The sequence below is a fragment of the Dermacentor silvarum genome, chromosome 6 (genome assembly GCF_013339745.2).
Source record: "Dermacentor silvarum isolate Dsil-2018 chromosome 6, BIME_Dsil_1.4, whole genome shotgun sequence".
Lineage (NCBI taxonomy): Eukaryota > Metazoa > Arthropoda > Arachnida > Ixodida > Ixodidae > Dermacentor > Dermacentor silvarum.
In genome coordinates this window covers 73,239,217-73,257,533 of record NC_051159.1, presented here as the reverse complement: position 1 = coordinate 73,257,533, position 18,317 = coordinate 73,239,217, and the positions used below count along the sequence as shown (strand labels likewise).

The following is an 18,317-nucleotide window of genomic DNA, read 5'->3' as shown; positions in this document are numbered from 1 at the left end:
GTAATATATGCGCGTTGCTTCGTTTCCTTCCACGTGCTTGTCTTAGTTTTGTATTCCTACTGGCACACTCTATTCTTTGTCGTTGCTTTACTTTAGTCTTTGTGATCTGTCATCTTAATCTTTCTTTTCCCTTGCCTTCCCTTCTTCCTATGTTCAACGGCTTTTTCATTTCCTTTCTTCCTAAAGAGTAGGCAGGCGTTGTGCCCCTCTTGGTGGCAGTTGACAGCGTGCTCCCTCCCCCTTTACCACTATGTCCTTTGTATATGTGTGTTTTCACATCGAATAATGATAATTCAATTAATTAATCAATCACTTGTTTATCTTGCCCAGGAACACCTCTAAGATCAAAGCGCTGGCCCGCACACATGCATAAAAATGCAGATTAATACGAGTAAGAAGTAAGGCATAATGAATAGAAATAACAATTATAAAACGAAGAATGTACATACAAGGCGAAAGGTAAATACGAGAGAAAAAAAAAGGATAAAAGGCAGTTGGACAATGTGTGAATCTATGAAACGACAACGCAACGCTCGTAACAGAACAGGGACAGCGAGCTGTGAGAAATACCGAGATAATCAAAATAAACGTTACTTCTCAGACTTCTGTGGACGGCCTAGTGTTGATGACATGCAGGAACATGGAAAGGTCTATGTTATCTGGTGGTCTCGCGCGGAGTACGAAACATGATACAACTGAGGAGTTCAGGGCAGGTGAAGATACCATGAAGGAGTTTGAAAACAAACAGAAGGTCAGCGCGATTACGTAGGCAGCGAAGTAAGGGCAATGACAATAATCCAACAGTGCTAGAACAAGGTCCACTGGACGTGTTAACAAAGATGTGTTATATGCTTAGAAACGTTTGCTGGACCCGATCTATAATGCCACCGTTGGACCTAGAAATGCCATTCCAGACAACCGACGCGTATTTGAGTTGAGGAAGACACAATGTTGTGTACAATTTGCGTAAAGCTGTAAGATAATTGAATTCCTTCGATAAACTGGAAACAGAGCCCAGAAAACGCATATCCCGCATTTCAATGCGTTTAGTGTGAAAAAATAAGTGCAAGGTTGCATCAAAGAGTACTCCTAGATCATTGATCTGACACACCTTACACAGTTGTACAGAATCTATAGAATAAAAAAAAAATGCTTGCTGTCTTGCAAATGAAAGTCATAACATTGTTCCTAGCAGCATTCAAGGTGAGGTTATTATCTTTTAGGAATTTCTGTAAATACTATTTATGAAAAGAAAATTCGTCAGATGGCAGGATGCGGCAGTCTTCAACAGTACAAATTTAATTTGAAATCTCGATGTCATCGGCATTAGAAGGAAATAATTCAGAATAACGTAAAGAACGTCACCGATAAACATCATAAACAAAAGGAGTGGCCCTAATACTGATACTAATCTCAATTAAGGGAAGACTTTCCGCATGCGCGCGTGCAATACGTCGTGCTTTCAGGAGACTCAGTTGAGCAACTCGCCATTCAATCGTACTCCGCGAGTACACTGCACAAGTTGCAATGAGCTGAGTATTGAAATTGCAGGAGAATTTAAATACTACCATTTAACGCGCTTGTTGCCATTGCGGACATTGATGCCGCTGAGCTCTCGACGTGTATTCATTCAGTCGGAATCGCGAGAACGCATATATGGCGCTGCACTTTTCGAGATATTGACTTTCGAAATGCGCTTCGCGGTGATTTGGATTTCCCCGTAGCTTGCAGTTCTCAAAAAGTGGCTCTTTAGGAATGGCAACGCGTTTCATCACACATCCTCTCTCTTGTGTAGCAATGATGCCTTTAATATCGAAGTCGTAACGGTGCATGATGAAGAATCGGACCAAGGAAAGCAGCATTTCTTGCGAGAAATTAAAATAAAATAAAATACACACTCGTTCAAAATTTACTTCGAATAAAAAAAAAAAGAAAGCGCTAGGGAAGTGAGACCGCAGACAACGAACGATATCTTGAAATACGATATCTTGAAACAAAGAAAAGAGCTGAGAGCTGAGCACGCGAAGGCACTGGCAAGCGGAGACTTGCAGAATAGCCCGATGACTGAGCGAATGCTGCAGGGAAACTGCAAGTATCGTATCGAAGGCATGTGATAACCGAAGCAGAACGGCGTCACGCGAGGCTTCAATTATGAGAACCGAGAAAGCGCTACGCGAAGACGTAAAAGCCTGCCCGGCGCTCTTTACTTGAACGAAGACTTCCAAGTCTATATATCCTGTCTTGTTGATGCTTTTAGTGGAATGGGACGCACTTTGTCATCTAAAATATGGAGCTTTATGTCATTTGCATGCTTTCGTTCTTTTTTCTTCTTTTTTTTGCTGCCTTGACCCGCAAGATCTGCACAAGAACGCAACTTTCGAGGGCATGCGTGTGCTGCCAATTTCAAGAACGATTCATTCGCGAGAAGTATGGATATGTGCAATAAAGGCACGAAGTTTACGATTTCCTGTTGTGCCGTTTTCGGATATGAGGATGTCTGAAAAGACAGTTTCGGAAAATGGCGAGCTTTATCTCTCACATTTATTACATCATATTGAGCGCCGTTTTACCTATAGTTTATCTTGTCAGCTTTCACAAGCACAAGAATTCTTTTCAGCGGCCTTTTTGTTGCAATGTGCGGCTGCACACCGTGACGCTTTTGCGTATATGAATGCGTATTTATTGGGAATGTTTGAATAGCGATATTTTGTAATCGAATAGAATACGAATATTCGAGAAAAACGACCCCCAAATATTAAATTAAGTATGGAATATTTTCTCATTCCCAGACAAAGCGATATATGAGTTTCTGTGCTGAGTCCGTTTGGGGGAAAATATGAGGCTTATGTACATTCGACGTATGTGTGCAATACCGTTCGCAATTGGCCGTCAGAACAACTGAGTAGTTTGTAAATGAGTAACAACAGCTTTCATTTATCTGGGAGCAGAGCAATGTTAGTAACGAAACAACGGAGCACCGTCTCAACAGATGCACGGACAGTGCTGTATCATCGAAGTGTAGAGAAGTGTGATACTAAAACGTTGCATATTGTTTTGAAGAGATGCTAACATGGAGGAGCCTGGCCAAATAGATAAATGGAAACAAAAAATTTGTACATATGCTGCCTAAAAGCGAGGCATTCTTATTGAATCTCTGGAAAGTATTAATGTGAAGTCATCTGCCCAGTGCGTTCGCTCAGAAACCGGTGCCTCCGCGCAGCAACCGCAGGTCTCTTATACAGCGGAATGATTGGGAACTGTGCTCACTTCCATCCTTTTTTTCTCTCTCGACGCTCCAATCTTCTAAAGAAACGAATATTTGATTATTTAGAATAATAAATTCTCAAGTCGCACATCAGGTACTATTAAATTTGTATTCAAAATTTCGAATATTCGCACACCTTATTTATTTATTTATTTATATATATTATTATATTATATTATATTATATTATATATATATATTTATTTATTTATTTATTTATTTATTTATTTATTGTCGATACTGTCACGCGTCGTAAGAGAAGGAGCATGTACAGTGCTAATTGTAATACATTATATGTATACATATATTTGATATACATATATGTTGATCTGTACAAATGAAATTATACAGCATAGGTGGACAATAAGCTTGTATTTAGGTACTAATAGAATATGTGATCAGTATGGTTTGCAGAAAATAAGACAGAAAATAACACATGGTAATGAAGTAAGAATATGAAGCGATAATAAAGTGTAAGGTTTAGTTAAAGTATCAGTACTACTAGTAAGGATAGTGTACGCAGCATGGTGCGTAAGAGATAACACGTAGGTAGGTAAGAATTGCAACTCACGCAACTCTTTTTCACCTAATGATAAAGACATAGGCGACATTTGGCGGCTAGTAACGAGAAAATCCGGCTGGTTCCGTTCACGTGTCACTAAAGAACAAAAGAAAGCAGCAAAGATACTTGTTACTTCCAGCGTGAAATGAGATCTCGTTTAATGTTTGGGAACGTCGGGTCGCACAGGTCCATGCTATAGAAATGTATTTTGGGCTCTGTCTATCTTCGACTGCGTAGTTGTTGATACGTGTTATTGAGGGGCCACGCGCCTCAGTTATTTATATTCACGCTACATATGGGTGAAGGAACCCACTCGCCGTGCGTTAACTTTAGTCTAGACTATCGCTTAAACGAGCCAATAATGAGATTAGGTTTCTATTATTTCATTAATAAGCACACGGGGGGTTCTATGGCCTGAGGCATAAATCGCTAATGGGCGACGTGATACAAACCGGGCATATAGAATGTCATGTTGCAAAAGCGCGGGCAAGGTTCCTCACAGCGTTCGCCCTGTGCGTATGCCAATTAATCTATCGCGCGAAAGAACAGCGACAGGAAATACGAGACCGGGTTGGCTCTGAGCGCAGCTCGCTTCGGTGAATGACGATCAAGCAACCAAATAGCCGTGTCTCGCGTCAGCATTAATTAACGCCACGAGGTACCTATAAGCTAACGGCGGCGAGGTTAATCCGTATCTTCGTCGTTGCAGGCCAAGAGCTTCCGACACCGTTGGATAGTCTTACGGCGTGTTGTTTCTGTTATAAATTAATTTTTATTACTGGCGGTGGCTGCGAAGGAAGAAAACACTTCTTATATCCTGCAAAAGTGTAAAAGGTGGAACGGTCGTATAAGAAAAAAAAGGCGGGATTTATTAGGAATAGCGAATTGGCGACGTTCATTTGTTTCCTGGCCTGCATGGCTCGACTGACGGTGCAGGCTTGCTAGTTTTATGCCATGTTTTCCTGTTTTACGGCCTATCTTAAGTTTATGTTAGCAATAAAGTGCGAGGGAGAAGGGAGGAGTGTCCTACTAGAAAAAAAAATATACTTGGGCCAGCAGATCGATAGTCGCCGTATTCGGGGACCGTGTTGCGAGAATTCGCAGCGCGCGACTTTGGAGCGAAGGAATGCTGAGTGGGAAAAAGCTATAAACGCGCGTATTGGGAGAACTAAAGTTGCGCTGCATTTCGAAAGCTTTAAGTTCACGTCGCCTTATATATATGGCATTCCCTAACGCTTAGTTTTGCGACCGTAGCGTATAGGTGTAGAATGTAGCACCATTATAACGACATTATCGTCATATAATGGTAAGATGAGTTTGTGTTGAATGCCACGTGGCGGTGCGCCAGCGAAACGCGTTCTGCTTTACAACTCGCGGAGAATCCGTTTTAATGGTGGTCTTCTTCAAAGGCGCCGCTTCGCGCGTCGCGGCCGCTAATGTGCCAAAGAAAGATTAGGAAGGAGTGAAGAGCAGGAAAAGACGAACAAAGGCGGCGTCGCAGGGCCCCCTTAATATGCATAATGTTTCAAGGGCCCGGAATTGCCGGCGTGGAGCAGTTTTCTTCTTTTTTTTCCCCCGTCATTTTCACTAGGTCATGGCAACATGCCCAGCTCTCCCTACTTTTGAAATTCCTTTCTTTTCTTTCGTATAAATAAACGATGGAGATGTTTCCATCATAGGAGATGCCAATTGCTGCGTTTTTCTTCAGTACGTAAATAAATGAAATAATAATTTCACTGCAATCAAAGAGAGAGAGAGAGAGAGAGAGAGAGACGAAATAAAGGAGAAAGGCAGGGTGCTTAGCTTTAAACGGAAAATTTAGTTAGCTACCCTGGACTGGGAAAAAAAAAAGGGGGGGGGGGGGGCGGTAGAACAACGATAAGAAAATAGCGAGACAGAAAGCACCGAACACATGATCACAGCTGGTCACGATCACCGCACACTATTACAGCACTGAACCGCGTGCTGAACAGTGAACTCCAATCCAGGTTACGGGCGCTTGTGCAGGTCTGTTATTCATTAATAAATAAAAAAAAAACCGTAGCGGGGCTTTCGTCACTCTCTGCTGCGCTGTCCTGAGAGGTGGGCATCCCAAAAATGGTCTGCTCCGATAACGACTTGTGATAAAAACCAGCTAGCGCAGCTTCGGCTCATCGTCTCTGTAAACTGTAGCAGGGCAGTCACAAAGAACGTGCTCAAAGGTCTCCTCGCGACGTTAGTGGTCACACGCAGCGTTGTCGGACATACCAACGAGAAAAACAGAAAACATTGTAAAGGCTACTCCTAAGGGCGGCCTCTCGTCGGCAGCGTCCAGTTGGGATGCAAAGGCGGAGCTAACAGTCCAGGTGGCTGGTTCTTTTTGAAAACCTCGGGTGTTCCACGCGGAGAACGCCCCGTGCAAGCGGTCGAACCCAAAGAGCAAAGACTGTTATCATGGTCAGATGCCGCTGTACTGAACACCCGACCACAGCTTTTGGAGGCGCGGAAGCTGCAAAAAGGAAGCGGTTTCTCGGTCCTCATGCTTTTGGAACTCACTTTAGATTTCACGAGTGTAGTGTTGTGTTCCCACGGGGAACCGTATGCACTGCACGTTTTCGTTTCGGTATGGTTATGTTGGCTGCGGCGAAATTTAGATTTCTCACAGATACTGTGATAAAGAACTTTCGTTGGCAGGGTACAGGTCGCGCATCGTTCAAACGCCCCGCACGTACAAACAACACCGTAAGTTAGAACGCGGTCGCAGACTTTAGGCATAGTTCTGACACGCAAGTTGCACGAAGCGAGCGCATGAACACCATTTCCTCACTTGTTTCCCACTGTGTTTAAGTCTCCTAAAAAAGCAACAAAGGAGTTAACTTCACGTTTTTGTACTTTATATGTTGGCCGTTGTTCGAATATCTTTCTAACGTTCTTTTTATTTTCCTTCTGTGGGTATGGCTTGGGCTCTGCAACAGTTGTTCAGTGACTTCTCCAAAGCTAGTGCGGCTTTTCGTTTCAAGGTTTAGTTATTCGCGCAGGTGGTTCACAAATTTCGCTCGCATTGGCGTTACATGCTGGTGGTACCGACGGTATTATATATTAGGAACAGTGATACAGGTTGTCTGTTATCTTATGGACTGCTGTATAAGCTTCGAGCTAAGATTAACCGATTGAGATTTTGCACTGGCTATGGAACGATCGGATCGGATTGCTAGTTCGAAAAGCTTTTACGCTCATGCCAGCAAATATGTTTATTACTTCAGAGTGTATACGCCGTGAGTTTTATGTCAGATACTTAATGATAACCTAATGGAGCTAATTCGCCTGTTATTCAGCGTTCAAAGAATTACAGGCTTTAGGCCAGCAGGTATGCTACAAATGAGAGAGCTTATTTCTCTGAAAAATTCTCTGCCAACTATATTTAAATTCGATTCCACCCTGTGATAATCGAGTCATCTCCGAGTGGTCTCTGTCTCGTTTCATTTAATAATTAGCAGTAGATGCGTTGATTATCTTCCGGTTCTGAGGGACCATGCCATTCTTCATTTCACGGTGAATGGACCAGTTGAGCATCATAGAAATCATACTAACCATATCCGAGATTATTGAGTGGCTGACTTTGACGCTATTAATTGCGAATTATGTGTATTTATGGACTGAAATCATGTAGCGCCTCTCTGAGTAGTCTGTTAACAATTGCTGGAAGCTATTTAAAGACAAAGTTGCGTCCCTCACAGAGGCGCTTGTTCCACTAGGGCTGGTAACGTCCAATAAACACGCGCCTTGGTTTAACCAGTCACTCAAAAGCTTAGCGAACAAGAAGAAACGGATGTTTTGTTGTGCTAAATTTACCATTAAATGTCACGCTGGGATATTTATCATTCAGCAATTGCTGAATATATAAAGGAAACACTGAAATCAGCGAAGTGCACATTTTTGGATACACTTCCTTTCGTGTTGAGTAACAATCCGAGACAGTTTTGGAAGATCGTAAACGAAAGCGATACTCGCCATGTGCCACTGAAAACACCGGACAGATCATTAATCCCCAGCGAAGAATGTGCCAGCGTCTTAATTGCTACGTTCTCATCGGCATGCTTTAACGATTCCAGTTTTAATAGCCGCTACTATCCTTCGTTTGAATTTCTGCCGATGTATTCCGTTTCTTTTTATTCGACAGGTATTGTTAGAATAATTGAAAACCTAAAAGTATCCTCGTCCGTCGGAGTGGGCAATGTCATTTCTAAGTTCCTCATTATTACCAATGCGTGTAGCTTCATAATTATTTTAAAGAAGTACTTGGCCAATTGCTTGAAACTGGCTGTTGCTGATGATAGGAAAGTCAGGAGAGGTATTCGCTTTTTAAGCCCGGAAACGAGCACTCTCCTAGTAATTACCAACCGGCATCAATTACCAGCATGCAATGCAAACTTATGGAACATGTCATTTCCTCTCATATAGCTAAATTTAGAAAACGGTAATTCATATTTCAGTATGGCTCAACATGGTTTCCGCAAGACGATTTCGGGTGAAACGCAATTTTTGTGTTTAACTATAATGACTTACATTCCGTTCTCGACCAGTGGTACCTGATGAGGCGGTACAGAACCGTGCATCACATTTCATTTTTTTCCCATTATTATCGCACTGCTAGTGCTACGGCTATGAAGGATACACTTTCCTTACACAGCCTTTCTCATCGTAGAAATCTTTTTCACCTTTGTTTATGTCCTAGAATTTATCATAACATTTCATTACTTAGGATAGGCTACTAACAAAACAACCCCTACAGTTCCGGATCATAAAGTAGGTGTTCCATTTTCAGACACTACATGCTATCATGACTCATTTATTCCCAGCACATGTTCGTGGTGGAATCGTCTTCCGCACAATTTCGCCATTAGAAACAATGCTTCTAGAAGTGCTGCTATGAACTTTTGTAAATAAATACCTAGCTGTTGCGTTGCTTCTGTTATGGTTGTCGGTTCTAATATATTGTTTCTATTATAGCTGCTATTGTATTGCATTTATTAACATTACACCGACTCCCCTTTTTAATGCCATAGAGTGTTGAGGGTACTTTAATTAAACATAAATAAATAAATAAATAAATAAATAAATAAATAAATAAATAAATAAATAAATAAATAAATAAATAAATAAATAAATAAATAAATAAATAAATAAATAAATAAATAAATAAATAAATAAATAAATAAATAAGCAAGCAAGCTTCTGCAGCCTTCTTCTGCCCTTCGACTGACATCAGACGGGTGTTCAGTATACTTCATCCAACCTCATCAACAACTGCAGAACTGGCAGCGATTGATGTTGCTCTGAAGTACGTGCTCGAAGAATTAAACGCACTGAAGGTCGTCATTCTTACAGACTCCCGTGCTGCCCTCAGCAGACTGAGACTAGATGCCGATAGCCCAAGTATATGCAGTATCCGAGAACCTGCCGGCAAAATTACTTCGCGTGGAGTGTCCCTCATTGCCCAGTGGATACCCTCACACGTGGGCATCGCTGAAAATTAAGTGGCTGATTTCCTCGCTTCAAGTTGTGCCCGCCATGAATGTGTATCGGGAAGCGTTGCGCGTAAAAACGGACAAACACAGGAAAAAAGACGTGAACGAATAGAGCGCAAACTTTCAACTGTCGAAAGTTTGCGCTCTATCCGTTCACGTCTTTTTTCCTGTGTTTGTCCGTTTGTACGCGCAACGCTTCCCGATACAGCTATGCACCAACTCGCCCAGCAAGAAGTTCTTCTAAACTACCATGAATGTGACTGCCCTGACATTTCCTGTATGTTTGAAAACGCTCGTCTTCTGATACGCCGACACCTCCTAAAGCAGCACCCAGACCGGCGTGTTGCAGACGGATCGTTACCTCTCCGTGTTCGTGGTCGAGGCTTGCCCCGTCGTGCTAGAGCACTGTTATACAAGTTAAGGGTTGTGTCTGTGTTGGTGCGCGAACGCCTATACCGACAAGGACGTGGGGACAGCCCGTCGTGTACGTTTTGTGGCTCCTGTGAGACGCTTGAACATCTCGTTTTAGAGTGTCCCGCATTTGTTGCGCAGCGCGCATTGCTAATTAAGGAGTATAGACTTATTGGACTAAAATGTGCGACCCTGGGGGGGTGCGCTGCTCGACATGACCAGGCCCATCGAGCCCTGCTAAGATTTCTGAAGGACAATGACTTGGCATCCCGTTTATAGACACTATTTGTGTGTTGTTTTGTTCTGTCTGTATCTGCGTCATTTCTTTATTTCCTCTTTTCTTTCCTCCTATTTTCATTTCCTCTATTCTCTCCTCCGGAAAGAGTAGGCAGGCGTTGTGCCCCTCTCGGTGGCAGTTGTCAGCTTGCTCCCTCCCTATTTCCTTCGTGTCCTTGTGTGTATATGTGTACAAACCAAATAATAATAATAATAATTACTTATTTGTTACAAAATAGTTATGCAAGTGACCTGTGTTTTCCTTTCGTCTCCTTTTTTTCTTTTTTTATTCAGTGCTTCACGGTTGTGCCCTTGGTCTGTGGAACTAAGCATGTGTGTGCACCACTGCGTTGACTGAGTGTCAGGAAAACGGCACTCCGGATGTGACGCTGTGTTCTAAGTTCATCTTAAGTAGACATTTGTGTTATTTGCACTCTGTTGTATGGCCTGTTAACGCGATTTATACCTTGGTTCTTGTACAGTACTCACGGATCGAAAACCGACGGAGAACCTTAAAAGAACGCCCATAAGAGCAGTTACTCGAAAGTGCGATGTCGCGTTGCTTCGCACCTGGTCTCTCAAGGTGACATGGACTCCGATCTAAGCGTAAAAGAGAAAACTACGCCCATGAAACACAAACTAGAGACAGGGGGAAAACGAAAGAACGCGTATCGGTTAGGTTTAAGTTGACGCGCTTCACTCCGCGAGTATATAGTACACCGGCGCATATTTTGTCGAAGTGCTGATGGAGAAAAATGACACGCCGTCGCCAAATCGAGTCTCCAATGTCTTACATATGTTCAAAGGTAAGGAAAACAGCGCGATGATTCAGAGAGGTAAAAAAAGAGAGAAAGAGAGAGAGAAGAGAGAGAGAGAAGACGGAAACAGCCACTTTCTTATGTGCAGGAAAAAATATATATATATCTTGCGTGTCACTCGTGTTTCTCTGCTCGCTTTTCCGTCCAGCGTTTGTAACGCCGTTACCTATACGTTAGAAAGAGGCGTGCGGTGTACCATCTGCTCCTCATCAAGATTTTACTGGCTCTACCGAGAGAAGCCTAGAAGAAAAAGAAATATCCTCGATAGCCGTGAACAAGATCGATACACTGGGGCAATATTCTCGATCGATCCGTTCCGGGTATACTTATTTCGGTGCGCGTTCGCTGGCTAAGCTCAACGGAAACGGATGCGATGCGTGCTAAAGGTAATGACACCTTCCCGCTCCGTGGGCCGTTATTTTCACGTCACGCGGTTGTACGGTGCGTTGACAGGACGTCCATCAACACCATGCGCTGATGCGTCGCGGTGGACATCAGGTCACATTATTGTTAACGCGTGTCCGATCGCGAGCGCGTCATTGGGAGACAGGACTGAAGCAGTAAGTTCGGTGTCGTCTTGCACGGAAAGCCATTGGCTCTGGCGCCGGGGTTTAATCATTAAAGGAAGTGCGAGCTGATGGCGAGTACTTGGCCGCGTGCGGTGGGGCCCAGCGAAATGCCGCGTTGACACCGCACACAGCTAGCTGTGCTGCTTACAGTCTTGGCGTTCGATGAGCGCGCCCACCGAGAAGACGTCTCTTCTCTAAATTAGGAGAGTTGACGGGAGTACCAATAAAGCTTCACGTTCGTAGTTTCATACTAAATTTTCGAGGGGAAAATATGGCACTGTAGTGGTCTGCGTGCGCAATCAGTAAGGGTTGTTCAGCAGACGCTAAAAAATTGAGTGCGTCAGTTTTTTTCTCTTCACTTGATAGCAAACAATATAGATTTGCCTAAACCTCTTCGGCTTCCAACAACCTGGTCTACTACTTCGTATACTTCTACCTCTGTACTAAATTTAGGCCAGCAGGTATGCTACAAATGAGAGAGTTTATTCCTCTGAAAAATTTCCCGACAACTATATTTAAATTTGATTCCACCCTCTACTGATCGAGTCTTCATCTCCCAGTGGCCTCATTGTCTTGTTTGAATTATTAGTTAGCAGTGTAATTACAGTATAAGTTGGTTATTATAACCAAACTGCTACACCTGGCGACGCGCACAATCAAAAGTGGGTTTATTTAGAAGGTTGAAATTAAACAACAAAATAAATTATTTGCGAGCGTAAAACACATAACTGCTCCCAAGGAATGTGATGGTAAGGCTAGCTTGCCACCCAACTGAACAACACAAAACAATAAAAGCAACCGCTACGTGCTTTCTCAGAGTCGTACAAAAATATATGCATCTATATACACTGTAAGCGCACGATTCTTATGGCGGTTGGACAATTGCATTGACACATTTTCCTCTTGTAATACTCATATGAAATTGTATGGGCGCGTTCCTTGTGCGTAGTGTAGATTGGCATTCGTATTCTCCTGAAAGCCCATGCGCATCCCCGTGGAAATAAACTTTTTATCATTTTTAAAGCTGAACCGCAAGAGATATTCGAAAAAATGGAGGTTTATTTTGAAGCCAGATGGGGATATGTGGCATCATACGTCAATGATATAATCAACTCATTGATGCCGCCCTTTTTTAATAAAATAGAAACTACTTTGTGTGAAAGCATTGTGTCATCAACGATGATGATGAATGCATGTGAAATACATTTATGTCACGGGACGAAGCGTCAACACAGCGAACAGCAATGTGATTAGCTTGATCAATGTGTTCAGGTAAACAAAGGCGTTACTTGAGGGCAGCAAACTGGAAACTCGCTTCTGGTTAACCTCCCTGTCTTTCCTCTCTCTCTCTCTCTCTCAGCAAACTCGTTCACATTGTCCACGTACGTGAAGACACTGTCGTTCGTACGAATCTTTTGATCAAACGAATGGTTTTTCAGATTCGTAAAGGACCTCTTGGCAGTAAGAAGCAGCTATGAAAATGGTCTGGCTCTTGGCTTTTGTCGGGTCCCTATAGAGGGTACAGCTATTCGAAGTGGGACAGGTGCCGGGGGAGTCCAATCCTTTGGCTTCGAGCGAGCAGTCAATCTGGCTTTTGCAAGTGATTCGTCACACGTATACGCGTGCGGCGCGTCTTGAGCTCCGCGAGACAGAATGTCACTGAAATAGCGCTGCCTTCGGGAAATCCAAGCCGCGCGCATCGGTTGTGGGCTCAACGCGTCTCCGGCTCGCACGATTTCGAGGGAGCTAACCGGAACTTCCGCATAGTACTTCAGCCTCACGGATCTTTCAGTGAGGAACGAGCGACTTAAGGTGCTGCCTTTCCTGTAGCGTCCCACTCGAACGCTGGTTTGAAAATCACGGTTGACAGTTTGTCCTCCTTCCCGTTATGCGAACACGTGGATGTCGGCGGTGAAGAAAGCTGAAAGCTTTTCGCCAATCCTCTAGGAACGTGTGACCACCGGCAGATATATATATACTCGCCCTCCAACAGTGCTGCGTTCGCTTGGCCGAAAAGTCGTCTTATATCGAGATCTTGCCGAAGAAATTGGTTTTCACACATCCCAACCCCCCTCTTTATATTACTGCGATAGGAAGCACATGGACACACCCCAGGCGCATTTCTGTCGTCTGCATCGCCGTCGCCGTATATGTGGATCTTTCTAATATGAACTTCAACCAACTAGCCCAACTTGGTGCACTATGTGGTTCTGTATAAAGTCCAAGGGCGATAAGATCGTCACCGCGCGCCGTATGCTGTATGTGCGAGTGAAAGCGTGCGAGGGTGAGCCGGCGATCGCGGCTCACCCTCGACAGACCGCACGAAGGTAGTTCGCTCGCTGCTGCAGCCGCGTTTCCTCCCGCCAGCGTTTTGACAGCGAGTGTCCGCAGCCATTGAGTGGGATGTGTTCGTGTTTGCTGTGCGCGCTGACACTATATGCTTGTTAATTAGTTAGCAAGCGAATGTTTACAAGTCGATACGGCCCATAAAAGTAATATGCTTACTTCGTATGGCTCTCTGCTAATTTGCTATCGCAATCGTTTCGGGCGAAACTGCGACATTTTTAATAGTGTGCCGAAATTTCGTGAAATGTGCTACCAAGGACGTTCTTGAAATAGGGACGAATATTGAGCAGGGTGATTTACAGAGAAGTGAGAAAAAAAAAGAAACGCGTCAAGAATGCATACATATGCTGACCATTGAAATAGGTAAAAATCTAGGTGGACACGACAAACAACAAATAATAACACAAAAAAAGAGGGAAAGGGGGTGGAATATCAGGCCTATTAATTTCATCTGGTCGCACACCTTCTGTCGGACACATACACACTTTATTAAGAATTTTTTCTTTAGACGTAACGCATAATCGGCAAACTTGTAACAGCATATTCTGGCAACATTGTTTCCAGATGAGTGATTTTATCAGCGGCTCCGCTGCTGCCGAGTTTGACTTCTTCAGGAACTTGGGTTCTCAGCAAACTTACTCGAAGCAACAAATGAATATGGCGTGTTGCACTTACAAGAGGGCGACGCAGGTACGATCGCAACTTCTGTTTTGCGTGCATTTCCTCGCCAACACGCGCCGCCCTATCTTTAAACAACTTTAAAGCATTTTCGCGAACAGAATCTATTTTCCGCAAATCGTGACGAAACATTCGTACGATCCTAAACCGAGTCAGAATTCGTAAACTTTACGATAAAAATGCCGGGAGAGTTAGCAGATGTGAGCATGAGTACTTTCCACATGGTATCAGAGACGCCTCTATCACATGATGAGGAAGAGGCGGAAGACGAGGTGTAGCCATCGCAGCGCAAGCAAGCAATTAAAACAGACACAAAGAACAAAGTACCGGACACCATAGGCGCTACTGGCAACTGATTTGTTGAAGTCCCCAAGCCGAGCCGGGGAAAAAAAAATTAAACGCACAGATTAGTGCGCTTGCGTACAGGTTCAGCACAGCGAAGAAAAGAACCGAAAAAAAAAAAACGAATATCGCTTCCATATAAGCAGATAGACGTGTCGCTGTAGCGCCCGTGGTGTGCTGTCCTCTGGTCCTTATATTTGCCTTAATTGCGCTACGACTACTTCACGAAGTATCAACCAAATTGTCCAAGAACTATTTATTTTGAGGAAGTAGAGGATGAAGACAAAGAGGAGAAGAGAATGAGAAGGCACTAAGAGAAAGAAAAGGCAGCTTGACGTCTTGGACAACAAACAATATTCCATTTCGCTTTTCAAGCTTACCTAAAATGCACAGATGGCTGTATAAAACTTGCCCTACATCATCGAAGCACGACCGTATCTTTAGCTGCATTTTCTTAACTCGAGACGCGTGAACCGCTATGCAGCACATTATACGCAGCGTCTGCAAGAAACTGCAGTTGCAATAAAGGTTCAGTTTGAGTCGGCCAATTCTCAAATTACATAGGTAAACGTGAAGCTTGGCCAGACGAAAGTAAATTTTTGCTGATTTGTGGAAGTTGTGAGCCTTCTTGTTTTCTAGCTGTTCATCTCAGTTTTCTACAACGTACTTACCAATCAAAAAAAGAAATCGCAAGTTGTTTTTTTTTTACCTATCAGAAGTTGTGGAACGTTTGTTTCGGCAGTCGTCCTTTATTGAAGAAAAAGTTTTGGTGTAATCGCAGGCATGGTACATAGAAAGGCAAATGATGCCACGAATCTAAAAGCAGCCAAGAGTGAAGCAAACTCGTTGCGTAACGCTAATAGCTGCACGGGTTCGCGTATGCACAGACAAAGACATTCCAGATTATGGTTCACCGCACCGTCAGCGGAATAACTACAGTAATTACTTAGCTACGTAACATGGAACAACTCTCCGATTCTGAAATTCAAAAATGAGGTACGCATAATGCTCTCTCTAGCGCCAAAACATTTGAGATTCCTTCGAAACCTCGACTTCCTCGGAATTTTTGTTCCTTCTCGGATACTTTTTGTAGTAATCGTATCGCGTTCCGTTCGAGGCTGAAAAGGTACACGTGTGCGCAAGTCCGCACTTTTCAATTTCCTTCGTTCTTCCTGGATAGAGTGACTCATTCAATAGCTTGCTTCGGCTTATTAGTTTAATTGGCGGCCAGTAAGGCACAGCTTGCGCATGTGTATATAGAATGAGGGGAGTCCACGGTCTCCGGTGTCCTTCGGTAAATATCTGGATAGCGGCGCGACTTTCACTGGCGCGCTTAATTAAAGGTGCCGTGGAACGAATTACAGGTATACGTTGTCTCATACAATCAGGTGTTGCAGTCTTTTTTTTATTGTGGTTTATATATTCGAAATGATTAACTATTATCAGGGGAACCTAGGTGGAGGGAGAACTATTTGACGACGCCTGTGTAGAAATAGAATCTTTGTCACATCTTCGCCGGCGCTCTGCAAAAGAAGTCATTGCCGCTTAAAACGTGGACTTAGAAATATCGTACGTGGAGTATTTGTTCTTATCGCCATTTCTTTCACTGTTGTTGTCATTTCTATTCTATTCGCCACATCTTTCGCTATTGAATGAAGCATTTAGGGACTTACGAGTTAGGCACAAGTTAGCGCGGTTTCTTGCAGCGGTTTTTAAATCGAAGCTTTCTTCACCTCTACAGACGGACATAGAAAAGCATCCCCCAAAATGGGCACGTGCCATTCTGACACAAAGAGTGTATAACTCTTAAATGCGTTTACATAGTGACATGCTTCTGCGTGTATACACCTGTCATCAACAAGTGTCATACATTGCATTACTCTTAGTGACACAGACAGCTTACAGCTAGAGGTGACGAGCCTGTACCCTTGTCATCCGAGAATGCTGCTATTTCGCTAACTCAAACAAGCTTCGCGTCATTTTAGACCCCAACATGCGTTGAGTCTGCCCCCCCCCCCCCCCCCCCTTCCTCCCCCTTTTTTTCTTAACCTGTTTCACGACGAGTGGATGAGAACAAACCTGCGTGGGTGCTATATATAGCGCAAGCTACATTTCACTGGCGCCATTGTGCACAGTGTGAACGCACTGTGCTTGCGGGTGTAGGTGTTTCCTCGATTTGCGGGGGCCGTCTTGCTTTACTACTTCGTAGGCCCGCGAATGACTGTGGTCAGCCATGAGCTATGAAGACGTACTTGGTCAGATGTCGCGCTGTTCGCTATCTTACCTGGCGGCACCTGCTCCCAGATGGTCCTTGCAAAAAAAAAAAAGCGAAGCTACGAAGTGGTTGGATTTATCAAGGAGGCTGTGAACGTGAAACTCAAGCGTTCTGACACTTGGGGTGGTCACTTGGGGTTATACTTGACCCGTGTTCTGCGCAAGGGCACGAAAGGAGAGTGTAATCACTGCGTAAATGTAGTTATTATTCTGAGTAAAAGTAGTGGGAACATGTGCGCTTCTCGTTGTTTTGTTTATTGATTTATTCATTTATTTTAAATACTGCGGCTTTCAGTTGAGAGCATAGCAGGTGAACATACAATAATATAAAAGCCAAAAGGATGTCTCAAAAAGGTAACATACTATGAAATGAAGTCCAAAGAACAAAAAGCAAACAGAAAAAAAAATGGTTGTCAATGGACAAACGTTGCAACAAACAACCGTTGTTACATAAATAAAGACGATAGACTTAACGTGACTACTTTTTGGCCATGTGCACTTAAAGAAGGCAGGTGGGCGTACAATGATATGAAACGACAAAATATTTCACAAAGGACCGTAACATACAAAAAAAAAAGTGCGACAAGAGCTGTATAGAGAGAATAGGGGTTAGAAGTGCCGCGGGAACGGTACGAATGCTACAACGGGATGAGTCGATATTTGTAATGGATGGGTGAAGATGATTCCACTCCCGTATTATACAAGCGGAAACAATGAATGTTTAAACACCTCATTGTTGAAAAAATATTCCGCTAATGTTTATTATTGCTTACTACGAGTTGTACGAGATTAAGAAAGGGTGGCATATTTAGACGTGTCTGTTTCATATTTATGTAGGAGCTGAAGTTATGTAGGCAAGTTTCTGTCGCTCTGGTAGATAGCGTTTTCAGACCAGAAGCTGCTAAGGGGCCTGTGGGTGAGTCAGTGGGCCTGTACTTGTTTATGCATTTTGCAGATTTTCTGTGTGCTGCTAGTTTTGTTACGTTAGTAAATTTATGAGGGAACCGAACCATATTTGCGTATTCAAGGATTGGTCTTTTAAATGTTTTATAGGTTAGTAACTTAATAGGCGTAGGCGCTAGCCTCGGACTTCATCGAAGAAAAAAAAAAGGTTTGATATTGTTGTCGTAATAGTGTTGCTAATATGCAAATCCTATTTAAGATCTGCTGTTAGTGTGACTCCTAGGTATTTGTGCTCATACTAAGGCTGTGCCGTTAATTGCATGCGCAAATTGTGAAGGTCCTTTTTTCCTGGTCACGGAAACGGTTA

At 43.3% G+C, this 18,317-nt stretch overlaps 1 protein-coding gene across 2 annotated transcripts in view; it reads left to right on the top strand.

Moving 5' to 3' along the window:
- LOC119455580 (atrial natriuretic peptide receptor 1) overlaps nucleotides 1–18,317 on the top strand; it is a 302,037-nt gene that overhangs the window by 30,663 nt on the left and 253,057 nt on the right. The window lies entirely within an intron of this gene.